Source organism: Pelmatolapia mariae, linkage group LG5 (assembly GCF_036321145.2).
Source record: "Pelmatolapia mariae isolate MD_Pm_ZW linkage group LG5, Pm_UMD_F_2, whole genome shotgun sequence".
NCBI lineage: Eukaryota > Metazoa > Chordata > Actinopteri > Cichliformes > Cichlidae > Pelmatolapia > Pelmatolapia mariae.
The window spans coordinates 37,067,095-37,094,912 of record NC_086231.1 but is presented as its reverse complement, the minus strand read 5'-3'; the positions used below and the strand labels follow the sequence as shown (position 1 = coordinate 37,094,912).

The 27,818-nt window shown below is 41.6% G+C and overlaps 1 pseudogene; it reads right to left on the bottom strand.

The window, feature by feature from the left end:
• Positions 1–294: 294 nt before the first annotated feature.
• Positions 295–27,497, bottom strand: LOC135933075 (uncharacterized; annotated as a pseudogene).
• Between the last annotated feature and the right edge of the window lie 321 nt (positions 27,498–27,818).

Sequence of the window (27,818 nt, the reverse complement as noted above, 5' to 3'; positions counted from 1 at the left end):
GAACATTGTTATAACGTAAAAGTAATGCTGTTGTTCAACACTGTATTGTAAAAGGAATACATACAATTTTATACTTTAGCAATTGTCATGTCTAAAAATATTATGCTTTACAGTATATGCAATTTTTAGTTAAGGTAGGTTAAGGTATCAAAGTTTGGTATTTGCTGTTGATTACAAAGGTTCTATTACGGGTGGGCGGTATAAACAGTATACGGTAGAAACGATATAAATTTGGCCAACGGTAGTGATTTTGACTATACCGCTCTACCACGATAGCGCATGCTGATGGTGTCATCAAGCTGTGCCTGTTTTGGTCGAAAGCATTGCAGCGCCTGCAAACAACATCATCTGCAAATTGTGCCGGGCGACAGTAATAACAAAGAGGTGAAGCACTTTTGGAATATGGGGTTTGGTCCCACCTTCTCTGTTGTGATTGGTGTGGGGGTAGGGACAGGCTTGGGGCATCGGGGGATTCCCCAGGAGCGTCTTCCTTGGAGGGCTCAACCCGGGGTTGCGGTCATGGCCTGTGTCAGGGGTTTTCCTGTAATGCAACTCAGGTCAGAATAATTGACACTCAGACAGGTTTGCAAATTAACGTGGCTGCGTGCAGCGGGGCAAGGGGAGGGTCTGTGCTGACGGACGTGGGTTACTGACCTGGTAGCCTGGCTGCCCCTGGGTGGGTCCGGGGCGGGCGTGGGGTTCTGGGGGTGCTCCGTCTCTGGGCTGGGGCCCTGGCTGGGCCTTGGGGCCTTGGGTCCTGGTTGGTGTGTCACCGGGGTTGTGGGTGGGTGGGTGTGTGGGGGCTCAGCCCTGGCGCAGGGTGCCGCCAGTGCATCGAGCCACCTGGAGGGCTCTTCAACTGGTGGGGGAGGCTGTTACATCTTGCAGGAGGTCTCCTCTCTCCAGGAACTCACTCTGCAGGTGGGGGAGATACAGGAGAAGTGGAGGAAGAACTCAGCCTGGGTGTCTATTGTCTTGTGTAGTCTGGAAGATGAGTGGATGACGGGGTGGGTGCAGTTTTCTCTGTGGTGGGGTCGGGTGGGCTGTCCCGGGCTCTGTGGGGCTGCTGAACTGGGCCCCGGTCCGGATGGGCCTGGGCCCCCTTGCCCTGGTGGGTTGCAGAGTATGGGGGTGCCTACTGGAGTCAGTGGGGGAGCTGGCCCCAGGGAGTGGCCACTTGCCCCTCCCTTCCTTCCCTCCCCATCTCCAGCTGCCTCCCTCTTCCCGCTCCACCACAATCACCCACACATGCAGGGCATTGGGGTAAAGGTGTGTCACCAGGGTGCAGGGGAGGCATCCCCCCCTCTGTCCCCTTCTGGCTGCCTGTGCCTCAATTTTATCCCACAACTTAGACATTCACATTACTCACACTCTCATAACACATACATATAGGACCTTGGGGGTGGGCACGCTACACAGCATCCAGAAGACCATCAGGGTGTACAACCTCACCCCTGGCGTCGTTGCCCACCTCTCAATTTTAAATACACGTAGACATTGAGGGCTATCAGGAGGGGCTATGCACTTACCTGCTGCTCTCTGGCAGGTAGCTCAATGCCCTCCTGGGTTTTAAACGCACCTTAGAACACACATGCATCAACACTACATATGAGCGGGCGGAGGGAGGTTTGGAGTCTTCACACACCCCCATTCTCTGTTGCTTGTTGGGGCGGGGGGGCTAGGAGGAGGAGTTGGCTGTCCGATTGGGGTCTGGAATGTTGGGCCTCCCTGCTGCTGCGGAGTCGGGGCAGTCTGCTTCTCTCCACCCCAGGAAAGAGGGTAACACTACCTGGGTCTGGGTGCAGTTTCCCCACCAGGGGCAAGGGTACCTAGACCCAGGGCTTAGAGTACGCTTGGGGAGTGTGATTGTGTGTATAGTGTCTATTTATGTCTGTCTCCACGTTGGGTGAGTGCTGAGTAATTGCATATGAGAGCATGAGGGTGGGAATGGATGTTTGTATCTGTGTGTGCCTGTTTGTTTGTGTCTATATGTCAGGTTGGGTATCAGACGCCACCTCTCTAGGGACATCTCAGGTCCTCCAAGGTATGGAGGCCTATCTCCCCCCACCACTCCCCCTGCCAGTGGCAGACACCCTCAGACATCGGTGCATTGGTGGTTCTTTGTGTCCGGGGATGGGCGTCCAGGTACCCACCGGCTCACTCCTGGTGGCTGCTTGTCGGGGCCTGGAGCCTGGGGCTCGCTTGGGCCCCTTCGGGGGTGAGGTGCCCTCGGCCTCTCGGCCTGGGGCTCGGTCACTCTGGCACAGCTGGCTGCCGGCGGAGCTCACGGGCACGTCACTGCAACCCCCCTTGGCTTCTGCTCCACGGCTGCTGAGTGACCCCTCATCTGGGACTCTCCTCAGCTCTTTCTGGGATAGTGGCGCGGCTGCCCCTCTGTTGGTCTTCCTTGGTCTCTTGTGTTCTGGGGGCCTCTGGATGTCTGGAGCCTGGATCTCCTCCATACCTGCTTCATGCCCTGGAGGACAGGAATATGGCTCCCCACACACTCTAGCAGATCATTACATGAAGGAACCTTTTAAATACAAGCGCGCTCATGCTCACAGGTGTACACACAGGTGCTCACACACACAAACTACACCCTTTTTGGCTCCTACCTCAAAGCACACTGTGCGCTGTCGATCCTACGTGCTGCACAATACTATTCAATATTTAGTATTTACTGTTATATTGACATAGATCATCGCGATGATGTTGTTTATTATATTGCTCTCTTTTTTTTGCTTGTTTTCTCTTTTTTCTTTCTCAACAGGTGATCCAGGTGATTGATATGTATATTTTTTGTCTGTTTGTTTGTTGGTTTTTGTTTTTTGCCCTTTATCACCATCCCTCTTCCCTGCTGTTTTTCTTTCCCTACCTCTCTTTCTCCCTTTTCTTTTCCCCAGTCATGTCCGTCCCGTGTTTAGCAAGTGAAAATAAAATAAAATAAACAATAAAAGCAAAGGTGAATCAAATAGACCAATATGTCAAGGCTGGGATGGTCCATTTGGTAAAGTAAATCCGTTGGGCATCTTTCTTTGCCTTTAGACAATGATGGCAAAAGAACGAAACGGGACAGGCAAAAAAAAAAAAAAAAAAAAAAAAAAAAAAAGGAATATGGGGAAAGCCAAAAACTGCGCTTCCTCCACTTCTGTACCATTGATTCATTCATGCTGAATTCTCTCGCAGCTGCACTATTCCCATGTTGTTGCAGTATATTAATGACTAACCTCGTATTGTGGATGGATTATCTCAGTTGTTCTCCTGACTGAAGTTTGGTTCGTTTACAGCATCCTGCCATGCAATTGCATTTGTCCCTAACCATCGGGATCCCTCATGTTAACTTTTATTGAGTGGAAAAAAGTTTACGTTCATCCTTCAGCTTCACTGTGCTAATGTTATGCTAACGTAGCTGTTTTGCTAGCGATCACGTAGGACACCATTATATACCAGCTAGTCCGACTTCAGTAACCCTACAAACGTCACTGCTGTTTAGTTTTCTGTCTTCATTTATGTTGGAAGTGATAGCAGAGCTGTACGTTTTAATTTTTTCAGAAATCTCTCAGTCAGAACGTGCTATATCATGTTTAGGTCGAAGCTAGCGAGCTAACTTCCTGCTAACTTCTAACTCCGTTGAATTTAATAAATTCTGTTTTCATGGATGCCTGGATGTTAAACTTAATTGTCACACCTGGTAAAGCAGCAACGCTGATCATTTTATTAAAGATGAAAGAATTTAGACAGTTTTTAACTCTCAGTGATGCCGCAGTGTTCGTTTGACTTTGGGACCTGAAGCAGACGGAGTTTTGGACCCGGATTATTCTGCAAGGCTCCTGACTATGGCAGCCTTAATGCTCCAGCAATCCATCAAGCGGTGCGGCTTCATAGCTCACCAAAGTCGTACTAAAACATTTTTGACAGATTTTTGAGCGCCGTGTACCACATAAAATCAGTTCAAGGGTCACTCAGCACAACCAGAATTCATACATAAGGCGCACTGTCGATTTTTGAGAAAATTAAAGGATTTTAAGTGTGCCTTATAGTGTTTAAAATACGTTATACAGAAGAAAAGAATATATCGCAATATATATCGTTACCGCACATGCTTCAAATTATACCGTGATATGGATTTTAGGCCATATTGCCCAGCCCTAGGTTCTATTTAAAGTTAGTGAAAACATTTTAAAAAGTTCCAGTATTGTCTTAATGTCATATTGTTTCCATGCATATGTGTTATTCATCCAGAGGGGTCAAGGGCTGTGATTATTCAGTCATCCTTTTGTAATGCCAAATTGTCATGTTCTCAGATATAGTATTAATCTTAACACCTGATAAAATGTCTTGTTACTGCCAGAAATTATGCATTTTTATTTGTATGCATGCATGTTCTCAATCATTCGCACTTGTTTTTATCTCTATACTATAGATGACATTGAAGGAATATGTGATACCACAATAGCCGGTGTTCATGATCTTTACAGTAAGTCACTGATGTATACTGATGTGTAACAAGACTGTATGAGATCTATAAGTTTGTTTTAAAAGTTGAGTTATTCTTGTTACAGGGCAGCTTATACAGCTGAGATTTAGCCATGTTATTGGCATTGGCAAGAACAGGTTTCTTGTAAAAAAAATTTCCAATAAAATGTTACTGTATACAGTACATTTGTATTGTTGTTTTGAATATGTTCATCAAGCTCCTTATCCATTTGAACAGGCCAGAGTTCAAGAGACTGCCACACATGAGCTCAGTAACATGGAAGAATGGCATTTATTTTTCATTTCAAACATTTCATAAAGATACACAAATGTAAATGTAAAAGATGTTGCACTTAATGGGACAATAACTTGGTTCCACTTGCAGGCACTATTCTGTTGCATTGTTGCTGGGATACTACAAATAAAAGTCAAAATATTTTTGGTATGTTTCTTATAATTTTAGGAATCGTATCATAAAGGAGCCTTGTATACAACAGCTCACACTGCATCAGTATAGCAATGACTCATGGTCATTTTACATGAAAACCAGATAAAATATCTTTCAACTAACAGAAGTGAAATACAATAATAATTAGGTGATGGATCTTCATATGGGTAAATGATTATAATAGCTTTGCTTTAATATAATTTCACTAAAAGCTCCCCAAAAGGCATAATGACTTGATATATTTTTTGATGCATTCTCAATCATCCAGGAAAGTAAATCTCCAAAAGTTGATTCTGTTCATCTGGACGTAGCGTTTTGTGGGAGAAACGTTTCGTCACTCATCTAAGTGACTTCTTCAGTCTCAGCTGACTGCAGGTTTCCCCAATCTTATAAACAGTACATTTGCATAATGACTGAAACCAGCCCACTGAAGGAACAATGGGCTGGGAGGTCAGTTCCTTAATCTTAATTATGCAAATTCTCATGACCATTGATCAATAACCACTGATCAATGGCCATGAGTACCATTCACAGAGAGTTGGGGAATGGCTGCAATCACAGCATTGTAAGATGGCGAAAGATGTACCCTTAGGCCCCCTCCTCGATTCAGAGATGGTCTTTCCCTTTTCACGTAAATGGCCTCCTTGACTCCGCGCTCAAACCAGCGTTCCTCCCTGTCCAAGATGTGTATATCCTCATCATTGAAAGAGTGTCCACTGGCCTGTAGGTGTAAATAGACTGCAGAGTCCTGGCCTGACAAGGTAGCTCTTCTGTGTTGTGCCATCTGCTTCGCCAGAGGTTGTTTGGTTTCCCCGATGTATAAATCCTGGCAATCCTCCTGGCACTTAACAGCGTACACTATGTTACTCTGTTTGTGTCGGGGGACCAGATCCTTGGGGTGGACCAGTTTTTGGCGCAGCGTCTCTTGGGGTTTAAAAGCCACAGAGACCCGGTGTTTAGAAAAAATGCGTCTCAACTGCTCCGATACTCCTGACACATATGGGATCACTACAGGTTTTCGCTTGGGCAGCGGTTGTCCTTCTCTCCTGGATCGGCTGGAGCTTTCTTTAGGTGCCTTTCTAGCTTTGACAAAAGTCCAGCTGGGATAACCTGATTTACTCAGGGCCTTCTTGATGTGCTGCTCTTCTGCCTCCCTGGCCGCTGTGTCAGTGGGGATGGTGTTCGCTCTGTGTTGTAGCGTCCTAATGACACCCAGTTTGTGCTCCAGTGGATGATGAGAGTCAAACCTTAAATACTGATCCGTATGCGTAGGTTTACGGTACACGTCAGCTTTTAGATGTCCCCCATTACTGATGGAAATCTCACAGTCTAAGAAGGCTAACCTGCCACTTTTCATATCCTCCCTGGTGAATTTGATGTGTCGGTCCACCGCGTTAATGTGATCCGTGAAATGTAGTACGTCCTGAGATTTGATTTTCACCCAGGTGTCATCCACATACCTGAACCAATGAGTTGGTGGTGTTCCAGGGTAGGATAGCAAAGCCCTCTTTTCCACTTCTTCCATGTACAAATTGGCCACGATGGGTGAAACTTGGGAGCCCATGGCACACCCATGTTTCTGCCTGTAGAACTGACCCTTGTATGTGAAGTAGGTGGAATGAAGTCACAGTTCCAAAAGCAAACACACTTGGTCGATGCTGAGAGTGGTCCTGTTGCTGAGGTTGGTGTCATCCTGTAATCTCTTATGGACTACCTCCAACGCTTCCGTGACTGGGATGCAAGTGAAGAGAGATGTAACGTCGTACAAGACCATGGTTTCATCTGCCTCCATAATGACATCTCTCACCTTCTCAACAAAATCCAGGGTGTTCTGGATGTGGTGTTCAGAGCTGCCCACCAGCGGGTTGAGGATCGAAGCCAGAAACTTGGAGATGTTATAGGTGACCGAGTTGATCATGCAGACAATCGGTCTTAAAGGTGCACCCTGTTTATGTATTTTTGGTAAACCATACAGGCTTGGTGTAGATTCCCCTGGGTACAGCCTGTGGTATGAGGTCCGGTCAATAGCCTTGTCTTGTTCTAACTGCTTCAGACAGTCTATCACCCTCTTCCTGTAGCCACTTCCTGGGTCTCGTTTCAGGGGCTCATAAGTATTTTCATCACTGAGTAGTGACAAAATTTTCTCATGATAGTCCTTCTGGTTTAACAATACTGTGCACCTACCCTTGTCTGCCGGAAGGATGATAATGTTGTTGTCATCACTAAGTGATGTGAGTGCCTTCCTCTCCTCCATGCTGATGTTGGATGCCGGGGGCTTTGCATTGCTGAGACAGGCCGAAACTTTCGTCCGTAGTTGCTCTGCTTCCACTTCTGCAATATTGTTGTTACGAATTGCTGTTTCTGTGGCTGTGATCAGCTCCACTAGCGGGATTTGTCTCGGTGTGACGGCAAAATTCAACCCTTTAGCAAGGATGTTTTTCTCTGTTTGGGTGAGCTGTCTGTCAGACAAATTCTTCACCCACTTGTCCAGATCCTCGGTGTTGCATCCTTATCTCTTCTGGTCACTGAGGACACTCTCCGTATTTTGCGGTGGTTTCCGACGTACAACAAGTAAGTCAAACTTCCTTTGTTGCCTGGTCTTAGACTTCTTGTGCTGTGCTAGACGAGCCTTCTCAGTAAATTGAAACACCTTTTTAAGAATATTCTCATCTAAAAGCATTGTCAGTCTCTGTCAGATCCGCTCCTCTTGAGATTTTAGCATGTCGATGGTAAAATTTGTTTGCATCACCCGTTCATTAAGCAGCTGGTGCTGTGCCTTCTGGAGGATTTTTGTTGCCCGGAAGCCTTTAACTGAAGAGCTCATTTGCAGACTTTTAGGAGTAATCCGGTTTTGTCGGCATCTGAGGCTGAATCTCAGGTGGTTCCTGTAGTCCGCCATCTTACGTGCTGTTTGCTCATACTGACATACAAGCTTTAGGCCATCCTTGCCAAAGTGGGTTAAAACATCTTGATGCATTCTCAGTCATCCAGGAAAGTAAATCTCCAAAAGTTGATTCTGTTCATCCAGACGTCGCGTATCTTACAATGCCATCTTACAATGCTGTGATTGCAGCCATTCCCCAACTCTCTGTGAATGGTACTCATGGCCATTGATCAGTGGTCTTTGATCAGTGGGTTTTGGTCAGTGGTTGTTGATCAATGGTCATGAGAATTTGCATAATTAAGATTAAGGAACTGACCTCCCAGCCCATTGTTCCTTCAGTGGGCTGGTTTCAGTCATTATGCAAATGTACTGTTTATAAGATTGGGGAAACCTGCAGTCAGCTGAGACTGAAGAAGTCACTTGGATGAGTGACGAAACGTTTCTCCCACAAAACGCTACGTCCAGATGAACAGAATCAAGTTTTGGAGACTTGATATATTAACAATGATACATGTTTATAGAAAAGTTCTGTTGTCAAGACCTAGAAATGTTAATGCTACTATGGTTTGCTGAAACATACCACAGATAACCTGGGCACCTAGCATATCATATGCTGGTGCCTGGGTTTCCACCCATGAATATTAAGAATAAAGGTGGATACAGAAAACAATGAACAGGGAGCTGGTCAGTTTATATTTTATATACTATGCACATGTCTAGTAACAAAACACAGAAATTTATATTGCAATTCACTGGTAGGCAGGTTTACACCATTTATGATTCAATCAAAAATATAACATTTGTAAATGCAGTTTAATGTATGGCCTTTTAAAAGGATTGACATGTGTTTCATAACTGATTAATAATATCACAATATTCAGCTTTTTCAAGGAACAGATAAACATTTCTGTTTATTGGTAGTGTGAATGTAGAAAAACAATCAAACTTGGGGGAAAAAGATACCAACCAAACTGTATTTTTTACTATGATCAACATAAAATAATACTAGTTGGTGCTGACCTCCTATTAGCACTCTGAATTTAAATTACAGCAGTAATAAACAGCAATATTCAAACAGAATGACCTGAAAAATGGCATGTTTGTTCACACCTAAAAGATGTCTTTCATTTAATGCAGTGCAGAAATACCTGCATATAGGGTACCTGTAAGACATGGCACCCACTATCAAATCACGTTATCAAGATGAACAGAAATATTTATTTGTACATTTACACACTGAAATTTCTTAAATACTTTGCAGTATTTCTTCTGTTAACCTAATATACAGATCTGCGGCACCAAGTGGATCTCCTGGGGCATCCCATTCATTTTCTACCATAAGCAGGCAACAGAGTTCAAAGACTGTTTCATCACCGGGGTATTGACCTTTTGGGCTACACTCTTCCATACACACAGTGATCTCCTCCATGGAAATAGGTTTCAGTCTATCAGCACTGTGCAGCTCTGGAAATGAGTACATTACTACTGGTCGACCCGATACTGCACTACCACTTGGCCGGATTTTGTGGGAGTTCCATGTGTTCACAACTTTATCAAGTTCATCCTACATGAAAAACAGCACAGTATAAGTGTACGAAACAGACCATGTACCAGTAAATTTAGCCAAAGTTGAGGCTTATTAAGTCATTAATCAACAGACATAGAAAGTGACCTCTAATTAATGTAAAACCAAGCAGCAACAACAAAATAGCACTTTCACTAAACAGCACATGGACACAGAATGGTGCTACATGATTCTACTGTTGAATAGATAGCCCAGCACTTTATACTCAGTGTGGTATGATTCCACAATATATTTTCAATATAGAATTAACCAAATGATAAGATTGCTTTCTGAAACCGTGCCCAAAGGACCACTGGGTAACAGACTCCATAGTAATTAAAACCATGTGGCAATAAAAAACATATATAATACTCCATGCACCTGTGCTGAGAAAGGTGCAGTTACTTCCACTGATAACATGAGCATAATTCCATCAAAGTATTAAAATGGAATCCCAAAAAGTTGATTCTGTTCATCTGGATGTAGCGTTTTCACTGTGAGAAATGTTTCGTCAAACATTATTCCTTACCTGGCTGACTGAGCATGCATCAAGACATATTAAAATGGAAATAAAATTCATATTAAAACAACAGAAAACAACACAGCACTATAACGGCTGCTATTAAAGTGGTTAATGACATCGTTGATTCAATGGACTGCAAAAAATACTGTGCTGTTCTTTTTCTTGACTTGTCAAAGGCTTTCGATACAGTTGACCATGCTATTTTATTAAATAGACTAAACAACACTGGTCTATCTGTAAATGCTGTAAGTTGGTTTTCAAATTACTTGTCAGCAAGAAAACAATGTGTCCATGCTGCTCGGTCTTCTTCCTCTTTTCTCCCAGTATCCAAAGGAGTTCCGCAGGGCTCTATATTAGGGCCATTGTTATTTTCTCTTTACATAAACAATCTTTGTGATAATTTGTCAAATGCAGCATTTCATCTTTATGCAGATGATACAATTATTTATTGTTCATCCCCTTCAGTATCACAAACCCTGCAATTTCTGCAGTCTGCCTTTGATGTAGTTCAGTCCCATTTAACTCAACTTAAGTTGGTGTTAAATCCAGAGAAATCCAAGTTCATGTTATTCTCAAATGGCAAAGAGTTGTTAGCTACGTCTCCTAAGATTAAAACAACTCAAGGAACTGAAATTGAAATGGTCACATCTTACAAGTATCTAGGGATCATTATAGATCAGAATTTGCCATTTAAAACTCACATTCAAAGGCTTGTGTTGAAGTTAAAACTAAAACTAGGTTACTTTTTTAGAAATCAATCCTGTTTCTCCCTCCAAGTGAGAAAACACTTGATTCATGCAACCTTTTTACCTTTATTGGATTATGGTGACCTGCTTTTTATGAATGCACCTGCCCACTACCTAAAGAGGCTGGATACTGTGTATCATTGTGCTTTACGTTTTATTACTGGCTATGGAAATCGTGTACATCATTGTTCTTTGTATGCTGCTGCTAAATGTCCATCTTTGCATATTCGCAGACTCTCCCATTGGTTGATCTTTATTTATAAATCTCTCCTTGGGCTGGTTCCATCTTATTTATGTGTTTATATGTGTAGAAACCACAACCAATACAGCCTTCGTTCTCACAATACAATACAGTTGATTGTCCCTAGGATCAAAACAGAATTGGGGAAAAAGGCTTTTGAAATACGCTGCCCCTGCTTCCTGGAATGATCTGCAGAAGGAACTGAGATTATCGGAATTGGTTACCTTGGGAGAGTTTAAGTCTGTTTTAAAGGAACGAGAGAGTGGCTCTTTTACTCAGTGTGATTGTTTTTAATGTACTCTTGGTTTGATCTGCTGTTGTATATTTTGCACATGTTGTTATGGGATATTGTATTTGTTTTGAACGTTGTATATTTATGTGGTATGCGTATTTTGACCTTTGTTGTCATGATGCCAGGTCTCTCTTGAAAATGAGATTTTTAATCTCAATGAGATTTTTTACCTGCATAAATAAAGGACAAATAAAATAAATAAATAATAAAATAATTAAATTTAAAGAAAAAAAAAATCTAACAAAACTACCATATTTATATGTTCTACTTTTGCAGTTAAGACATTACATAGCATGAGCACATACTTTTACCTGAATAAGATTGAGAATGCAGACTTGGATAAGACTTTTATCCAAAAAATCCCCTGTGAAGTGGCCATCATCCTGAATAGTTTGAAATAAGTTCATCCAAAATTGTGCACTCTGTTTGCGTAGGGTAGCCCACCATCCTTCTATACGTTGGTTGGCCGTATTTCTTCCATAAAGGAAACTTTTTCTCCATAAAAACATCTGCATTTGTGCGACACAACCATTTTCTGTACCTCGGTCAGCACGTATCCTCTCTGGACATCCATTGATGCATGAAACTGTTTTCAGAAAATAACTTGCAATCAATTTAGGGTCATTGTTTGTGGTATAAGCCTCCATCCATAAAACATAACGGCTAAAACCATCTATGCAGCCACTGATAGCAAAACCATATGGTTTCAACTTGTCATAGCCATCCATGTGCCAGAGTGCATTTGGCCCTCTGCAGCTGTACTGACGTCTTCTCAACCGTCGAGCTCATCTCAGTTCCACACCTTGTGGGTCAACCAATTTGATTATGCATCTTACAGTATCTTGTGACATCACAAATCCATGTTGAATTGCATGAAAATGTAGCCAGCGATAACCTTGCATCTGTCCATTGGTCTTGATCTCTTGTTGGACGAAGGCTAGCACTTCCTCCAAGTTTGACTAATTTATCCTTTTAAAAAGCCCAAGTCTTTTACAAATTCGCTTAGAGTTCGAACACTTACAATTGTCTGATGACTATGTGCTAAAATTGAAAGTATTTCTTTGTTACTGAAAGAAAGTCTGAAATACAGTCTGATTAAGTCATCTAAATCTGACATTTCAGCCACTGTTTCTCTCACTTTGAGAGGTGAACGTTTTGCAGAAGTCCTAGTTTTCTTTTTGACAGTGGTTGCTTGCTTTTGCAGAAATTGAAGAGGGCAATTTGGTCTCCTTGGGAGGGAATGTAGTTTGCCAAAGTTGCGTCATCCATCAGTGCTATGACGTCACAGTCAATCTGCACACAAGAAGAAAGAAAAGACAGTCATTTTCTGCAACATTTACACTGCAAAGCAATATTAAGGTTAAGCCTCTTAGGTCACCGCTAATGCCAGTAGGAGAGTACTGACTGCAGTTATTTCAATCTTGACATACTGACATACATTACACAGTGCAGGAGAACGATTATGTGATGCTGACATTAACTGTTTTCTCATTTCTTCCGACACTATACCACAAACATATACACAGTTACATGCACAACATTCGTTTGTATTAGCTAATATGGTGTGAGGGGATCTTCAGTCGACCACGGTCAGAACAACAACTGGGGCTGTGTCGGTGGCTGTGTACGAACGCCATGCATTTTTCTGAGTGAAATATCCGCATAAACCTTCATTACAGTTTCTCTCCTCCACTGTACTAAGTAACTTGCTTGTACACAGCAAATATATTACTGATATTGGTAGGTGGCTAGCATCTGTAACACAGCTCCGCTTAACTGCCTTGAAAAACTATGAAATAGTAGAACAATAAAATAAAATGCAACAAACCCATCTGGGATGATCTTGTGATCAGCAACAGTTAAAACGTCAATTCACCTAGTATACTGTAACATCGTGAAACATGTTCATTCCTATATAACATTATAAGCTAACAAGCATGCTAACAGCTAACCATAACTGTTTTCCTGTAGAAATACGAGACACCAAACTGTCTATCTTTTTTTTTTACTCACCTTCTGCTCTTCCATTCATAAAATAGCATCTTCGGGGACCCCTCCGCCACGCAAAAAATCACTTATATCCACCATATTTCGTGAGTTAGTTCTCCACCTGCACAACTGGACACATCGCTGTCACTGAAGCTGAATGCCTACAGGTGCCCACATCAGAATTCTAAGAAAAAAGTCAGAATTCTGAGATTAAATTCAGAATTCTGAGATTAAAGTCAGAATTCTGACTTTAATCTCAGAATTCTGAAAAAACAGTCAGAATTCTTTTTTTGTTTTTTCCAGTGGCCCTAATCCTCTTCCGTACAAAAACAGCTCAAGGCTATGATGTGGATAAAGTTCAGTCCAACTAACACTAAAATACAATCCCAGCTCCAAGTTTCAGAAACGATGCTAACAGATGCTAAAGCTGCTTAGCTAATGACCCAAAATAACTGAAAAATAAGACTTACCCTGCAACACAGACAGTATGGCATCCTCAAACTCGTCCATGCTGTGACCGCAGTTCTCCGGCTCGGTTCCAAAGCCTCCACTCCCAGTACCTGGAAATATCCCACAGCTTAAGTAAGATCATTTAGCTAAAATTATCACATTAGCTAGCTTGCTAACTAGCAGCCCTCACAAAACACGACTTTATCTTAATAGCACCATTGAACTATAGTATTTTTCAAATCAACTTAATGTTACCAACCTTAAATTATTGTTCGCTTTGTTTAGATAAATAATGTTGATCTTCGTAGTGCAGAAAATTTTTTATATTCAATTTTTTTTAAGTAAAAAAATATATATATATATATATAAATTCCGTCTAAAACACTTATTGCCTAAAAATAAATATAACTGATGTGATTTAAACCTGAAAAATTGGATAATTAAGGATACATAAATTTTTAAAATTGCCTACCTTTCCCATGGTCCCACACTCTCATCTGTGGCATTCAGTGGAGACCGGTAAAGTATGCCGCATTGCTACAGCGCGAAAAACAGTTCACCATGGCACTCTGGAGATGTATGATCTTTTTTATCTTTGTTTCTTTAACTCTGAAGGTGCTCCTTAGCTGTATCCATAGCTGTGCGTGTTCATGGAGCTTGCATTTTCACCTGCTGGACATCACTACCTGACACGTGTAACTGTCTTCAGAACATTGCAGAGGCCTTATTGACAGTATTTGGCTCTACATATCTGTGTGAGCAGATTTTCTCTCACATGAGTGTCCTCAGGTAGCCGTCTGAATGCTGGACACTCGGAGACCTGTGTCTCTGAGTGGGAGACCAGAGATCACATTAACATGTGTATTCCTGTATAGGGCTGTTCGATATAACGATATATATCGGATGACGATATAAAAACATCTATCGTTTCATTTTACGCTATCGTTTGTTTCGTGGTGTCGCAAAATAAACGTTTACATCAATATTTTTTCATCGTTTTGATGGTTGCTGTAGTGGCTATATTAATTTCTTAAAGTTCTCTCTTTCTCTTAGATTTAATATAACCACACTACGGACGGACAAGCGCCTGTTTTTATGCGTTGTCTTTAGCAACAATGATGGTAAAACCACCGTGTGTCCGCTTGTTTATTTTCCACATAAACCTTTCACAATAAAGCTTAAGATCCTGTTGAGACTTTTCAAAATAAACTGAATCACGTGAAAGAGTATGCAGAGTATATATGGATGAGAAGCAAAAAAGAGCCGTCAGGTGCTAAAAAATAAACCTTAGACTCAAACGTTAGAACAGGCTTTTCCCCGCAGCACGCCGTGTAATAAATACTCACAAAGAAAACGGCGGCTGTTACAACTTATGTCTAAAAATATATAGTTTCATGCATCAGTTAAAACACTCGACTCCAGGTACACGACGCCCAGCTGGAAACACTTCACGCAAGTTGAGCTGCCCGAGATTCACAGAATTTACAGAAAATGTTAAATGTTTGTGATTTATATCGTTATCGGGATGATAGATGTCTTATATCGGGATATGAGATTTTGGTCATATCGCACAGCCCTATCCCTGTATTAACAAACATACCATATTGGCCCAGTTTATTTTTCTTATCATTGTTGTGAGGAGACCATAAATAGCATTTGCATTTTCTGTTGTACAGTTCATTTGCTGTTATGGAGTTCTTGTTATAGATAAAAAGTGTCTTTTTTTTGTTTCAAAATAGCTGATAATTATTCCCTGATAGCTGCCAACATCTGCGAACAAATATAATTCTATGAAGTTGTTCTATATAGTGTGTAACTGTTAGTATAGAGCGTTATTAAATTTATTGCTAATGCAATCATATGGCATATTGACTTCTGAGGAAATTTTAGATGGAACTCATCATCAGAAAGGTTGCCGACCCCTGGGCTAGATGAAATGAAATTAGTTTGCTAACAGCAACAGGGATGAGTCAGTGAATGGGTCAGCTGGGCTTGTGAATCATGATTCACGAGTCAGTAAAATGATTCTCGAGTACTGAACAATTCATTCATGATTTGCACATCACTATAGATATTTCTCTTCAAACTGTTACAAGTGATTTCCACTATGGTTGGATTGTAAATCACCAGGATAAAATTAAAAATAAATAAACAGAACAGCAGTTCAGTGTAAAAAGTGTAAAGGCTATGCTGCAGCCGGAGCAGGCACGCACTCTGCGGCTGGCATGTCTCCTGGTGAAGTTGGCATCAAAGACACACTCAGCGCATTTAAATCGTTAATGTGGCAGCAATTTGGGTATCTCGTAGGAATTATAAGTGGTGAATACAGTTTCAGGTAAGACACAGAGTGTTTGGAAGCACTGTAAAAAAATCTATTGGCCAGAAATACTGCCAAAACATTGATAAGATAATGGATTGAAAATTAAATAAAATAATAAATGCATACAAAAATAATATAACCATATACTAATACTAACATAAATTCTAAGTGCAAATCTAAATTACATGATTTAAAAATACATAAATAATTTAATAAATACAACAAACATGTAAACAAACTAATATCTAAGTGCGAACAAAAATTCATTATTTAAAAAGATAAAATCTCGTTCTCATGAATCCAATCCCTAGTCTCATCAAAAAATGGACAACTCCTTTTTCATTGTCTTTGACTTCTTTTCCATTTCTTTTTTCTTTATTCCAAAGAATGAATATTATATTATATTATATTATATTATATTATATTATATTATATTATATTATATTATATATTCACAACTTTAACACTAATCACTGTCATGCACTTTGTTTTGTAATGGACCAATCATTAGGTGTAACTGATTATACCTGTTATGTAAGAACTTCTATAATTGGCCAGGAGTTTGGAGTAACTTTGTTTTTCTGCTCTAAAGGAAGAAGCTGTTGCTACAACATCCTTTACCAGACATGATATTACCAGATCTGCTGCAGCTTTTGCTATCAGTGTTCAAGAACAGTGCCACTTATCACAGGTATGTCATAGTCTTAATGGATCAATACATTACATAATGCAATCAATGTCTTACTTGTTTATAATGACATTCAGAATTTTTTTATATAAATGCAGAATAAGTTACTTTTGTTTCAAATATTTTCACAGAGAACGGTCAAACATATCATCTCAGGAGTGCAACAATATCAGGCTTTTCTTTTGGATGCGCTCAAGGAAAGAATGAAGACAGTGTTTGAAGATCATGCCGAGGGAACCACTCAGCTTCAAGATGAGGCTTTGGCTACATTTGATAAATTCATGGATCCTTTCTCCACCATTGCATATGGACAGAGTAGAGCCATAGGGGAAATGTTCTGTCCGGCCAACGCAGAGGAAGTAGTAGTATCCCAGAAGATATGTTGGGTAAAGCAAAGTCTTTCAAGGGTTATGTCCATAAGGAACAAAAGTTTTTACTTTGTACCATTAATTAAAAGTGTAAAGCAGTTAATGACTAATGAGAGAATCTTTACCATGTTGAACACTGCACCACAAAGAAGCAGAGAGGGATTCATCTATGATTTTAGAGACGGGTCCCTCTTTACATCTCATTGTTTTCTCAGAGGCCAAATGCATTGCAATTAATACTGCACACAGATGAAATTGAAATATGTAACCCCTCAGGGTCCCATGCTTTTGCAAACAAATTGGTCATGTTTTATTATACTTTAGGAAATATTGATCCAAAATTTAGGTCAAAGTTAGCTACAATATGACTTCTTGCTATTGCTAAAGGAAATGACATCAGTGGGCTGTTGATGTTGTACTGAAAAGAATTCTTCAAGATCCATCACTGCTTTACAATGGTGTAAGGATTGAAATGTCAAATGGTGAAATTGAATAGGTTGGTGCTGTTAGAGCCATTTGCGGAGACACGCTAGCCCAGCATGAGATTGCTGGCTTTAAAGAAGGAATTGGTTTTGCTTATAGCAAATGTAGACACTGTGAATGCAACTTTGATTATATGCAAAGTGTTTTTGAGGAGAAGAAGTTTGTTCAAAGAACTCTGGAGAAACATATCAGGCAGTGTTTTGAAATAGATAAAGCAAGCACAGATTTATTGAAAGCGTCCCTCAAAACTACTTATGGAATTAATAGAAGAAGCAGACTAGTTGATGTTCCTGCATTTGACCTGATCAAACAAACTCCCCAGGACATAATGCATGTTATTTTTGAAGGTGTTGCATCAGTGGAAGTTAAATTTGTATTAAAACACCTAATTCTCTCAGGACAGTTGGAAGTAGACAAGTTTAATTCAGACATTCAAAATTTTCCTTACTCACCTCTTGAAATACGGGATAAACCATGTCCCATTAGCTTTTGCACTTTAACAGCTAATGACAACAAATTGAAACAGTCTTGTGGACAGATGCTAATTCTTTTAAAAATATTACTTTTTCTTTTGTATGGTGTGGAGAGTGAGTATGTTGTATTTATTAGAAAGTTAATTATGATAGTTCAAATAGTTCTTGCTCCCATTATTTCTTTACAAACTGTATTGCAACTGAGAAGTATGATTGAAGAACACCTGTATCAGTTCAAGCAACTTTTTCCCAAAGCCAATATAATACCTAAGCAACATTATATGTTGCATCTTCCCAGTCAAATCTTAGCCCTTGGACCTTTAATAAGGAGTATGTGCATGCGCTTTGAGGCAAAGCACTCCTATTTTAAACAGTGGGCTTCTAAGATAAATTTTCAAAATGTTTGTAAATCACTAGCAAACCACAATTAGTTTCTTGAGTGTTGTCAAAATGAAACAGGCACTGAACATCCTATTTTTGCAAAAAAGGAAATCAGGGCCAGTATCAACTGTTAAAAATAATGAATATGTTAGGAAAAAAAATTAAAGAATTTTTTGGAATAGACGTCATGCAGTCTGTTGTCTCAGTGAATGTTGTTGTTCTAAATGGCAATAAATACATTACTGGGAAGTCCATGATTATTGCAGATGTGGATGGCACTTTCCCTGTGTTTGGACTGATAAAGGATATCTTTTTGATTGACTCATCTTTTATTGCTTTTGAGTACCAACGCTATGAAACTTTGAATTTAAATGAAGTCTTATTGGCATATGAAGTAACTGTGCCCATTGTTGCTCAAGCTACAGAATTAGCCCATGAGCTCATTGATTATACTTCATACTTTTCTATTAGTTTTAGGGACAGTTTGTGCCAATAAAATACAGTCTTTCTGATATTATTTCCCATAGAAATCACCCTTAAGATTAGGGTTGCACCAATTATTGGCTTAGTGTAGTTTGTGATGATATCAGTTGACAGTCATTAAATGTTCCCTAAACCAATGTCAATGTTGTACCACATAATGCTGGCATGCTGGGACAAACAGCTGTTTTTGACATGAGATTTGTATCATAAATTGTGGTTAAATGTTTTCCCTTATATGTACAAATTTGAAGTCAGACATGATTTTGAATAAATCATGTTTTCAACAGATGCCCTGTGTGAATTTCCTAAATCAAGCAAATTGAGTTTGTCACTGCATCTTGAAACAAGTGATATTTTGGCAGAGATCTGGTGACCTAATGTAGGCTATTTTAAGAGTTATTTTTCCCATTTCCGGATTTCTGTAGTAATATAGACACAATTACATGGTTATTCTCGATTTAAGTTTATAATCTAAAATCCAGACTTAGAAACAAGTCAATCTTTTTTAAAACAAGGCAAATTATCTGGCCTGTCTAAAAATAAGACTTTAAATCATGGCAAGCACCAGATAATTTGCAGTGAGGAAGTGCGAGGCTTGTGAAATAGGACGGTCTAGCCTCCGTCGCATTGCCCAGGTGCCTAGCAACCATGATACTAACAGCTGGAAACGTTTCATACAGCATTGTTTGACAGAAATGAAGGAGAAAACCTTTTGTTCATTTGTTTGTTTTTACATGTGCTTTGATTGATTTGATAAGTATCTGAGGCTGAGACCACGGGACTGTAAAAACATGATTGTTGGGCTTCATTTCTGAACTGAACAGTCATTTCAAAATTAGCTGGTAAATATCAATTAGCTAATGTTGTTCATGAGACTAACGTCATCTCACTTTGGGATGTAAGTATAATATGGCCAATATTAAAGTTATTATTATATTAACCATTATTAGTTATTACAGCGTTGAACTCGAACTCTGTGTCATTCACTGAGCTTCAGTAAAGATTCAAGTTGCAGTTATTTAAATTTCCTATCGCCTTAAATTTTCACTCAAAGACAAGTATCTTTGACAGTGTATATATAGATGTAATATATATATAAGAGACAAATATTGTTCTATTATTATGTTGGCATTATTACATTTGGCTCAATGCTTACATATATGTGTAAAAAGAAAATGTACGAGCTGTGATAACTGTTTCTGATAGAATGAAGAGTAGACTGATATATTAAATATTCCTTTATTGGGTGAGAAAATCAGACCATGTCATAACTGCTTTAAGTCATACAGAATAGATATCAGAGCCTTAAACAGGCTGACTTCTGCTAAATGGGTCAAACTGGGCAGAAAGTAAACAAACACATAAAATCCTTATAGAATATGATGTAACACTATAGATCAACTTACCTCAGAATATATAAAGCATATAAACAATTACAGCAATATGATGCAATTAGGGCTGCCACAAACGATTATTTTGATAGTCGACTAGTCACCAATTATTTTTGCAATTAGTCGACTAATCAGGTCATGCATCCATTGGACGTAAAACATACAGCTTATTGCACCAGCATGCATCTGCTCTTATATAACTATCATTAGCTTACAGCTTTAAGTGTTTAAGGTATGTGCTAACTAAAAATAAAGACTAGATGATAGTTTATTAAACTTTTAATGAAATTTGCAGATTGTTTCGGTGGAGTTTAATAAACTCGGCCGTCTGCTCCTTGCTATCTAAAATATAACAGGACACCGGAGTAAATTCTCGAGCATCTCACAATTCTGATAATCAGTTGTCTGCTTGACGTTCATTCAGCTGTGTAAAAAATATAACTTTAATCTCAGCCAAACCGATTTACTCAGGAACAAATAAAATACTGAAAAAAGCCAAACAATAACAGTTTTAAGTTATCTAAGTGACTTATATATCATGTTTAACCTGAGTAGCGAAAGACGGCGGTGGGTTTGAAAACGATTTGCCGGGAGTCCGGTGTTCTCACCGGCTCTAGTGAGCCTTGAACCCCGGCTAGCTATCGAGCTGGTGGCTAACAGACGTCTCCGAAAACGTCGGAGCGCTTTTGAAAATATGTGGTGTCTTGATAAACTGAGCAGATATTTGAAGTTTACACAGCTACATTCTCGCCTGAAAATATGTTAAACATTTATTTTGTGACCCGGAAAGAATAATAAGAGTAATATTAAAACTAAGTAGCTGCCGCCATTGTTGGAAACTGAGCAGGGTCGTGCTATGAATTCTGGGATAGGTTGGGCCACGAAGTATACACCCGACCCATCCTTCAAATGTGGGGAAATGAAGGCCGCATTTGTCGGCCGCTTTTGTCGGATTCTTCGAATTTGGACAGTCTTCGTCGTGTCGCTGTAACGTAATCGGCCTACAAATGCGGGCACAGGAGGATGCGGTATCTGAATTTGGACACAGCCGGACACTGTTTCTTCTTCGGGGTTAGTGGACTGCAAACCGAGCAGCATTCACTGACTTTCAGCTTGTTGTGTTTGTGGATATATGACTGACTTCAACAATTGAACGGCGTATATTTTAAAGTCTATAAAACCAAGTTAACACTGAAAGTACAAACATCACTAATGTCACATAACTTTGCCGACATGTGGCCAACAGGAATGTTTTAATGTTCTTCGTTATTAAACATTTGCACATAAATAAGTGACATAATATTCATCACTTACTTTTAAAAGTTTACTCTTTGGCTGCCCCGCTGCAGCCGTCCGCCGTTTTTTTCGGCAGAATTATCCACACCCACTGCCGCGCTATGAATTCTGGGATATGTTCGGCCACGAAGGATACACTGGCCCATCCTTCAAATCTGGGGAAATGAAGGACGCATTTGTCGGCCGCATTTGGAGCAGCCTTCAACCCGAAAGTATAACTTAACTCAAAAACCTAAGCTCTGGATCACTAAACCCAGGACCATGACAGCGCCACGAAGAGTGGTACGGATGCTGGGGCAGGAGTGCTGGAGGTGTAGTCGGCCAGGACACCCGAGGAGGGAGTGTCCACTGATAGAGGTGGAACGGGTGTTTTACGTCGCCCGGTCTCTGGCGCAGGTGCTGTTTCAGGTCATCTCCTGAGTCGGCATGCCGAAAGAGATACTGACTGACCTGGGCACATCGTTTATGTCTCGCACACTAAAAGAACTGTATGAATTATTAGGCATTAAATCGGTTTGGACCAGCGTCTACCACCATCATATTGATGGGCTGGCAGAGCTGCTGAAGAAGACTTTAAAGTCCATGATTCGTAAGTTCATTCAAGAGGATGAACGCAATTGGGATTGTCTCTGTTGTTTGTGGTGCGTGCGGTGTCCCAGGTCTCCACAGGATTTTCTCCCTTTGAGTTGCTGCTCGATAGGAAGCCGCAAGGGGCGCTCGACCTTTTAAAGAAAACTGGGAGGAAGTTCAGAGCCCCGTGAAAAATGCTACAAATTATTTAGAGGGAACTGGCTAAAATCCTGAGAATGGGAGTAATAGAAGAGTCGCACAGCGCATGGTATAGCCCCATCGTTCTGATCATGTAAGGTCTATCTGGTTCTGTGTAGACTATTGCAAAGTGAATGAGGTATCACGCTTTGATGCTTACCCCATGCATTGGGGTCTTTGAGCTCCTGGACTGGTTGGGGACATTGGATTTAACCAAGGGCTACTGGCAGATTCCCTTGTCTGCAGAGTCTAAGGAAAAAAACAACTTTCTCGGTACAAACTGGTACAAACTGTATCAGTTTGTACCAGTTTTTCACACTTCCATTCAATCAATCAATCAATCAATCAATCTTTATTTATAAAGCACTTTTCATACAAAGATGTAGCACAAAGTGCTTTACATGGTTAAAAGCGGCCCACCCCACCCCGCCCTCCAACTCACTCCCCACACTCTCATTAACATAAACGATCATGGATACATACACCCCCCCCCATGCGCACACGCACACACACACACACTTAAAGAGTAAAATTGGGCTGGGCACACATGAGCCAGGTGAGGAAACACTATCACAGGGAGCCGTCTACACAGGGAGCCGGTCACAGACCGCAGCCTCCAGGCTGGGCACACAGCAGGAGGGAGGCAAAGAAGCCCCCCAGCCAGGCTGAGAGGACCCACAGAGCCCCAGCAGCCACGGTCGATCACAGCCCCGGTGCAGAGAGCCCCCTCCGAGGAAACACTGGAGATATGACCTAATAAGAATATAAACAGGATAAAGAGATAAAATAAATAAGAATGGGATACAATATAAATATAAATATAAATAGAGAAAGAAGATAAAAAATGAATAAGAATAAAATCAATAAATATTAGGTAAAACCTAAATTAATAATATAAATAGAATAACAGGATAGAATAAATAAGCATAAAATAAATAAACATTAGGTGAAAGCTAAATTAAAAAGGTGGGTCTTGAGCCTGTTCATAAAAACATGAACGTTCTCTGCAGCCCTGAGCTCCTCCGGCAGGCTGTTCCACAGACGAGGACCATACCACTGAAAAGCTGCCTCTCCGTGAGTATGTGTCCTGACTTTAGGGACAATCAAAAGGCCAGTACCAGAGGACCTCAAGGTCCGCGAGGGTTCATATGGTAAAAGCAAATCTGAGAGATAAGAAGGCCCAAGACCATTAAGACATTTAAAAACAAATAAAAGAACTTTAAAATCGATCCTGAAACACACGGGGAGCCAATGCAGCGATTCTAAAACCGGTGTAATGTGGGCCCGCCCTCTGGTCTTCGTCAGCACACGAGCTGCAGAGTTTTGTAAAAGTTGTAAAGATGAAATATTCTTTTTGGGGAGACCAGAGAGCAGGGCATTACAGTAATCAATGCGACTGGTAATAAAAGCATGCATCAGCATCTCCGTGTTGGCCCGAGAGAGAGGCTATATTTTTTAGATGATAAAATCCAATTTTGGTTACATGTTTAATATGTGAGATAAAACCAAGCTCAGAGTCAAAAATAACACCCAGGTTTTTCACTTGTAGTGAAGGGCATAGTGAAAATGCCTGTAATTTAGACAAGAGTTTCTCTCTCTGAGCCTCAGGACCGATGATTAAAACTTCAGTTTTGTCCTGGTTAAGCTGTAAAAAGTTTTCTGCCATCCAAGATCTTATATCTAGAATACAGTTAAAAAGGGCATCCATTGGTCTGGTGTCATCAGGAGACACGGAGATGTACAGCTGAGTGTCATCAGCGTAACTGTGGAAGTTCATTCCATGCCTCCTGATGACACCGCCAAGAGGGAGCATATACAAATTAAAAAGTACAGGGCCTAAAACCGACCCTTGGGGCACACCACATGTCATTTTATGGATCTTAGAGGAGCATGTATCCATACACACCATAAAAGTTCTGTCCGAGAGATAGGAAGTGAACCAGTTGTGTACAGCACCAGAGAGGCCCACCATGTGTTTCAGTCTGTTTAAAAGTATAGTGTGGTCTACTGTATCAAAGGCTGCGCTTAGATCCAGTAGCACCAGGACTGAGAGCTTCTGGGCGTCCCAGTTACATCTAAGATCATTTAAAACCTTTAGGAGAGCGGTCTCTGTGCTGTGGTTCACCCTAAATCCAGACTGAAATATCTCTAGGATCTGTTTATCATTCAGAAAATCATTAATCTGAGTAAAAACAAGTTTTTCTAAAATTTTACTTAAAAATGGTAAGTTGGATACAGGTCTGTAGTTATTAAAATCATTACAATCCAAATTGCTCTTCTTCAGAAGGGGCCTCACCACCGCCGTTTTAAAGGCAGCAGGGAAGACACCCAACTGAAGAGAGCAATTCATCATGTATAAAAGCTCAGCTTCAAAAAATCCATAAAGTGTTTTAAAAAGTGGAGAGGGGATTGGATCTAAAAGACATGTGGTGGGTCTCACTGTGGAGAAAACTTTCTTAAGGTTCTCAGCATTAACCAGGACAAAGCTGTCCAGTGTCTCCTCAGGAACAATCGAGCCCTCAGATGTGTTTAAAATCATAACACGAGAAGATAAAATATCACATCTGATGGAGCTGATTTTTCCCCTGAAGTGGTCTGCAAACTGCTCACAGAGCGAGTCTGTGGGAGTCTTTGGGAGCTGTTAAAATCAGGGTTAAATAAATGATCTATGGTGGAGAAGAGGAACTTGGGATTATTTTTGTTATTACTGATTATTTTGGAGAAGTATGAATTTCTTGAATTCCTTAGTGTATTATTGTACATTTTAAGTTGCTCGCAAAGTATTTGATGGTTGATTTCATTTTTATTTTTCCTCCATCTCCTTTCTGCTGCCCTGCAATTTCTTTTGAGTTTTTTGACTTCTTCGTTTCTCCAGGGTGATACACGTTTTACGTTAATCTTTTTGGTGGTGAGTGGAGCAACAGAGTCAAGGCTTTTCTTCAGTTTGCTGTTAAAATGATTAAAAATGAAATTACAGGGTGCAGGTAGAATCACAGGGGGGCATTCGTCTAAAACCCTGGTAAAATTTGCAGCCACTTCAGGGGTTAGATAACGCCTCCTCACAGTTCGCACCGAGGTCTCCCGCTGAATAAAACCGGTGATGTTAAAAAACACACAGTAGTGGTCAGAGACAGCCAAGTCAACAGCAGAGGACACACTGGTGGACAGCCCATGGGTGATGACCAGGTCCAGAGTGTGTCCTCTGTTGTGAGTCGGCTGCGTGACGTGCTGGGTAAAATCCATACAATGAAGAATGTTTAAGAATTCTTTTGATGCAGGGTCAGAAGGATTATCTATGTGCAGGTTAAAATCACCGGTTAAAATTATCATGTTATATTTTGAGTGTATGTTTGTTAAAAATTCTGAGAATTCCTTGATAAAAGCAGCACTGTCTTTAGGTGGTCTATAAATTGTGACAGATAAAACTGGAGGGCTGCTAAAAACAATAGCGTGGAATTCGAAAGTGGTAAAATGATCAAATAAAATTTGTTTGGTGGTGAGTGTGTTGTTGGTTAAAGATGCAGTCCCACCACCTCTCTTACCACTTCTAATAGAAAAAGAGAAATTAAAATTTGGTGGGGAGGCCTCAGTGAGAACAACTGGTGCATCCGAACCCAGCCATGTTTCAGTTAAAAATAAACAATCAAGTTTATTATCTAAAATTAAATCATTAATAATAAAAGACTTGTTCAACAGAGAGCGGACATTTAAAAGTGCCATACTGATCGAGACTGGTGGATTTTTGACAGTAGAGTTCAATGAATGCTGACATTTTTGAAGAGGCCGTATTAATGTTTTTGGAGTTACTGGATTTATGATAATTCTGTTGCTCTCTGTTTGTGATTATGACGGGTATTGTGTTGACTGTGGGAGAGAGAGGTCCGAGTCCAGAGTTTTGTGTATTACTGTTAAAAGTGGAACAAATATAGGAGCTGGGACCAGGGGGACATCAGTCAGTGGCGGACCGATCAGCAGGTAATGTCGGTTTGGGGTAATGACAGGGCCGTGTGCGGGAGTGCTGTACGCCAAATACCAAATTGGCGGACAGCAAACGGCGTCCCCAGGCGTTGAGGTGGAGTCCGTCTGCCCCAAAAAGATGCCTCCTCTCCCAGAAGGCATCAAAATTGTTAATAAAACCCACACCGTGGGAGATACAGGCGGAGGAAAGCCAGGTGTTAAGGCTGAGCAGCCGGCTGAAACGGCCTATCCCTCTGCCGCAGGTGGGGGTGGGCCCGGAGATAAAAGCGCTCACCTGCAACTGACCAAGGAGGCTGAAGAGTTGGAGGAAGTCCAGCTTCAGCAGCTCAGATTGCTGTTTGGGGATGTCATTGGTGCCGATGTGGATGATGAGCCGGTTGGCCTGTGGGTGGGACGCCAGGATGTTGGGAATTCTGTCCACTATGTCGACGACGGTGGCTCCCGGGAACGACAGCGTGAGCGCCCCCCTCATCCGCACGTTCCTGACGATGGAATCCCCGAGGACCAGCGTGGAGAGAGGAGGTGCCACCGGGGACTGCTGACCATCTGAGACGCCCGCGCCGCGGCACCGGGGGTGTTCAAATGGAGATGCATCAGCCGGGCCGCGTGAGTGACTCCCAGGTAGCCGCGCCGTGGGTCCTCTTCTCCGAGGAGCCGGGGTAAAGCACAGTTCTCCGCGGCGAGTTTGCACCACAGCGTCGGGCTGCCCGCCGCGGCTCCGGGGACGTAGTGGTGGAGGTGGCCCAGACCTCAGCGACACAGCGGGATGGCGAGGGCTAGCGGCCAGAGGAGGAAAGTCCACAGGATCCAGAACATTGAATCTATTCTCCAGCTCTACCGCACCGGAGGGGTGAGGGTGTGAGAGACGGATCCTCCTGGCCCCTCTGCAGCCACCGCGCGTCTCAACCACGGTCCATGGCGCTGGTTGGAGTGGAGTGGAGCTGACCAGAGCCTTGGGTCTGGCCCCTAGTTGAAACCAGCAGTTCTCGTCCGTGGCAGAAACACCAGCGACACAAGTTGGGAGCCTGGGTTGACTGTTGGCGGGATCTTGGGACACAACAGCTGGGTGGTGCACTGTGTCGGCTAGCTCAGCACTAGTAGCGGTGGTTTGAGCTTTGCCAAGGAGGATCGTGTCAAGTTCGCGTTCAGCCCCCTGGATTTGGTATAGCGTGGATATCCTTTGTTCCAGCTCGATCACTTTTTGGCTCAGGTTGATGCAGCTTTCACAACTGGATGTTGAGGTAAGTGGTGCCATTCCGAAATCTCGTACCGGTGACAGCGTCAAAAACAAAAACTGCCACTTTGGCTTACGTTTAGCTAGTTGTTGAGGAGTGATTGAGTCTCCAGCTGTTAGTCCTATAATGTGAGATAGAAGCAAAAAGAGGTGCAGCAACATGTCTTTCGGCTTGTTTGGAGCCCCAGCCACCTACCACCGCCTCATGGACCAGGTGCTGTGGCTGCACACTGCATATGCTGCCGCCTACTTGGATGATGTGATTATCCATAGTGACACCTCGGCGGAGCATGTCCACATCATGGGTGGCCGTGGTCCTGGAGTCCCTGAGGCAATTGTGGA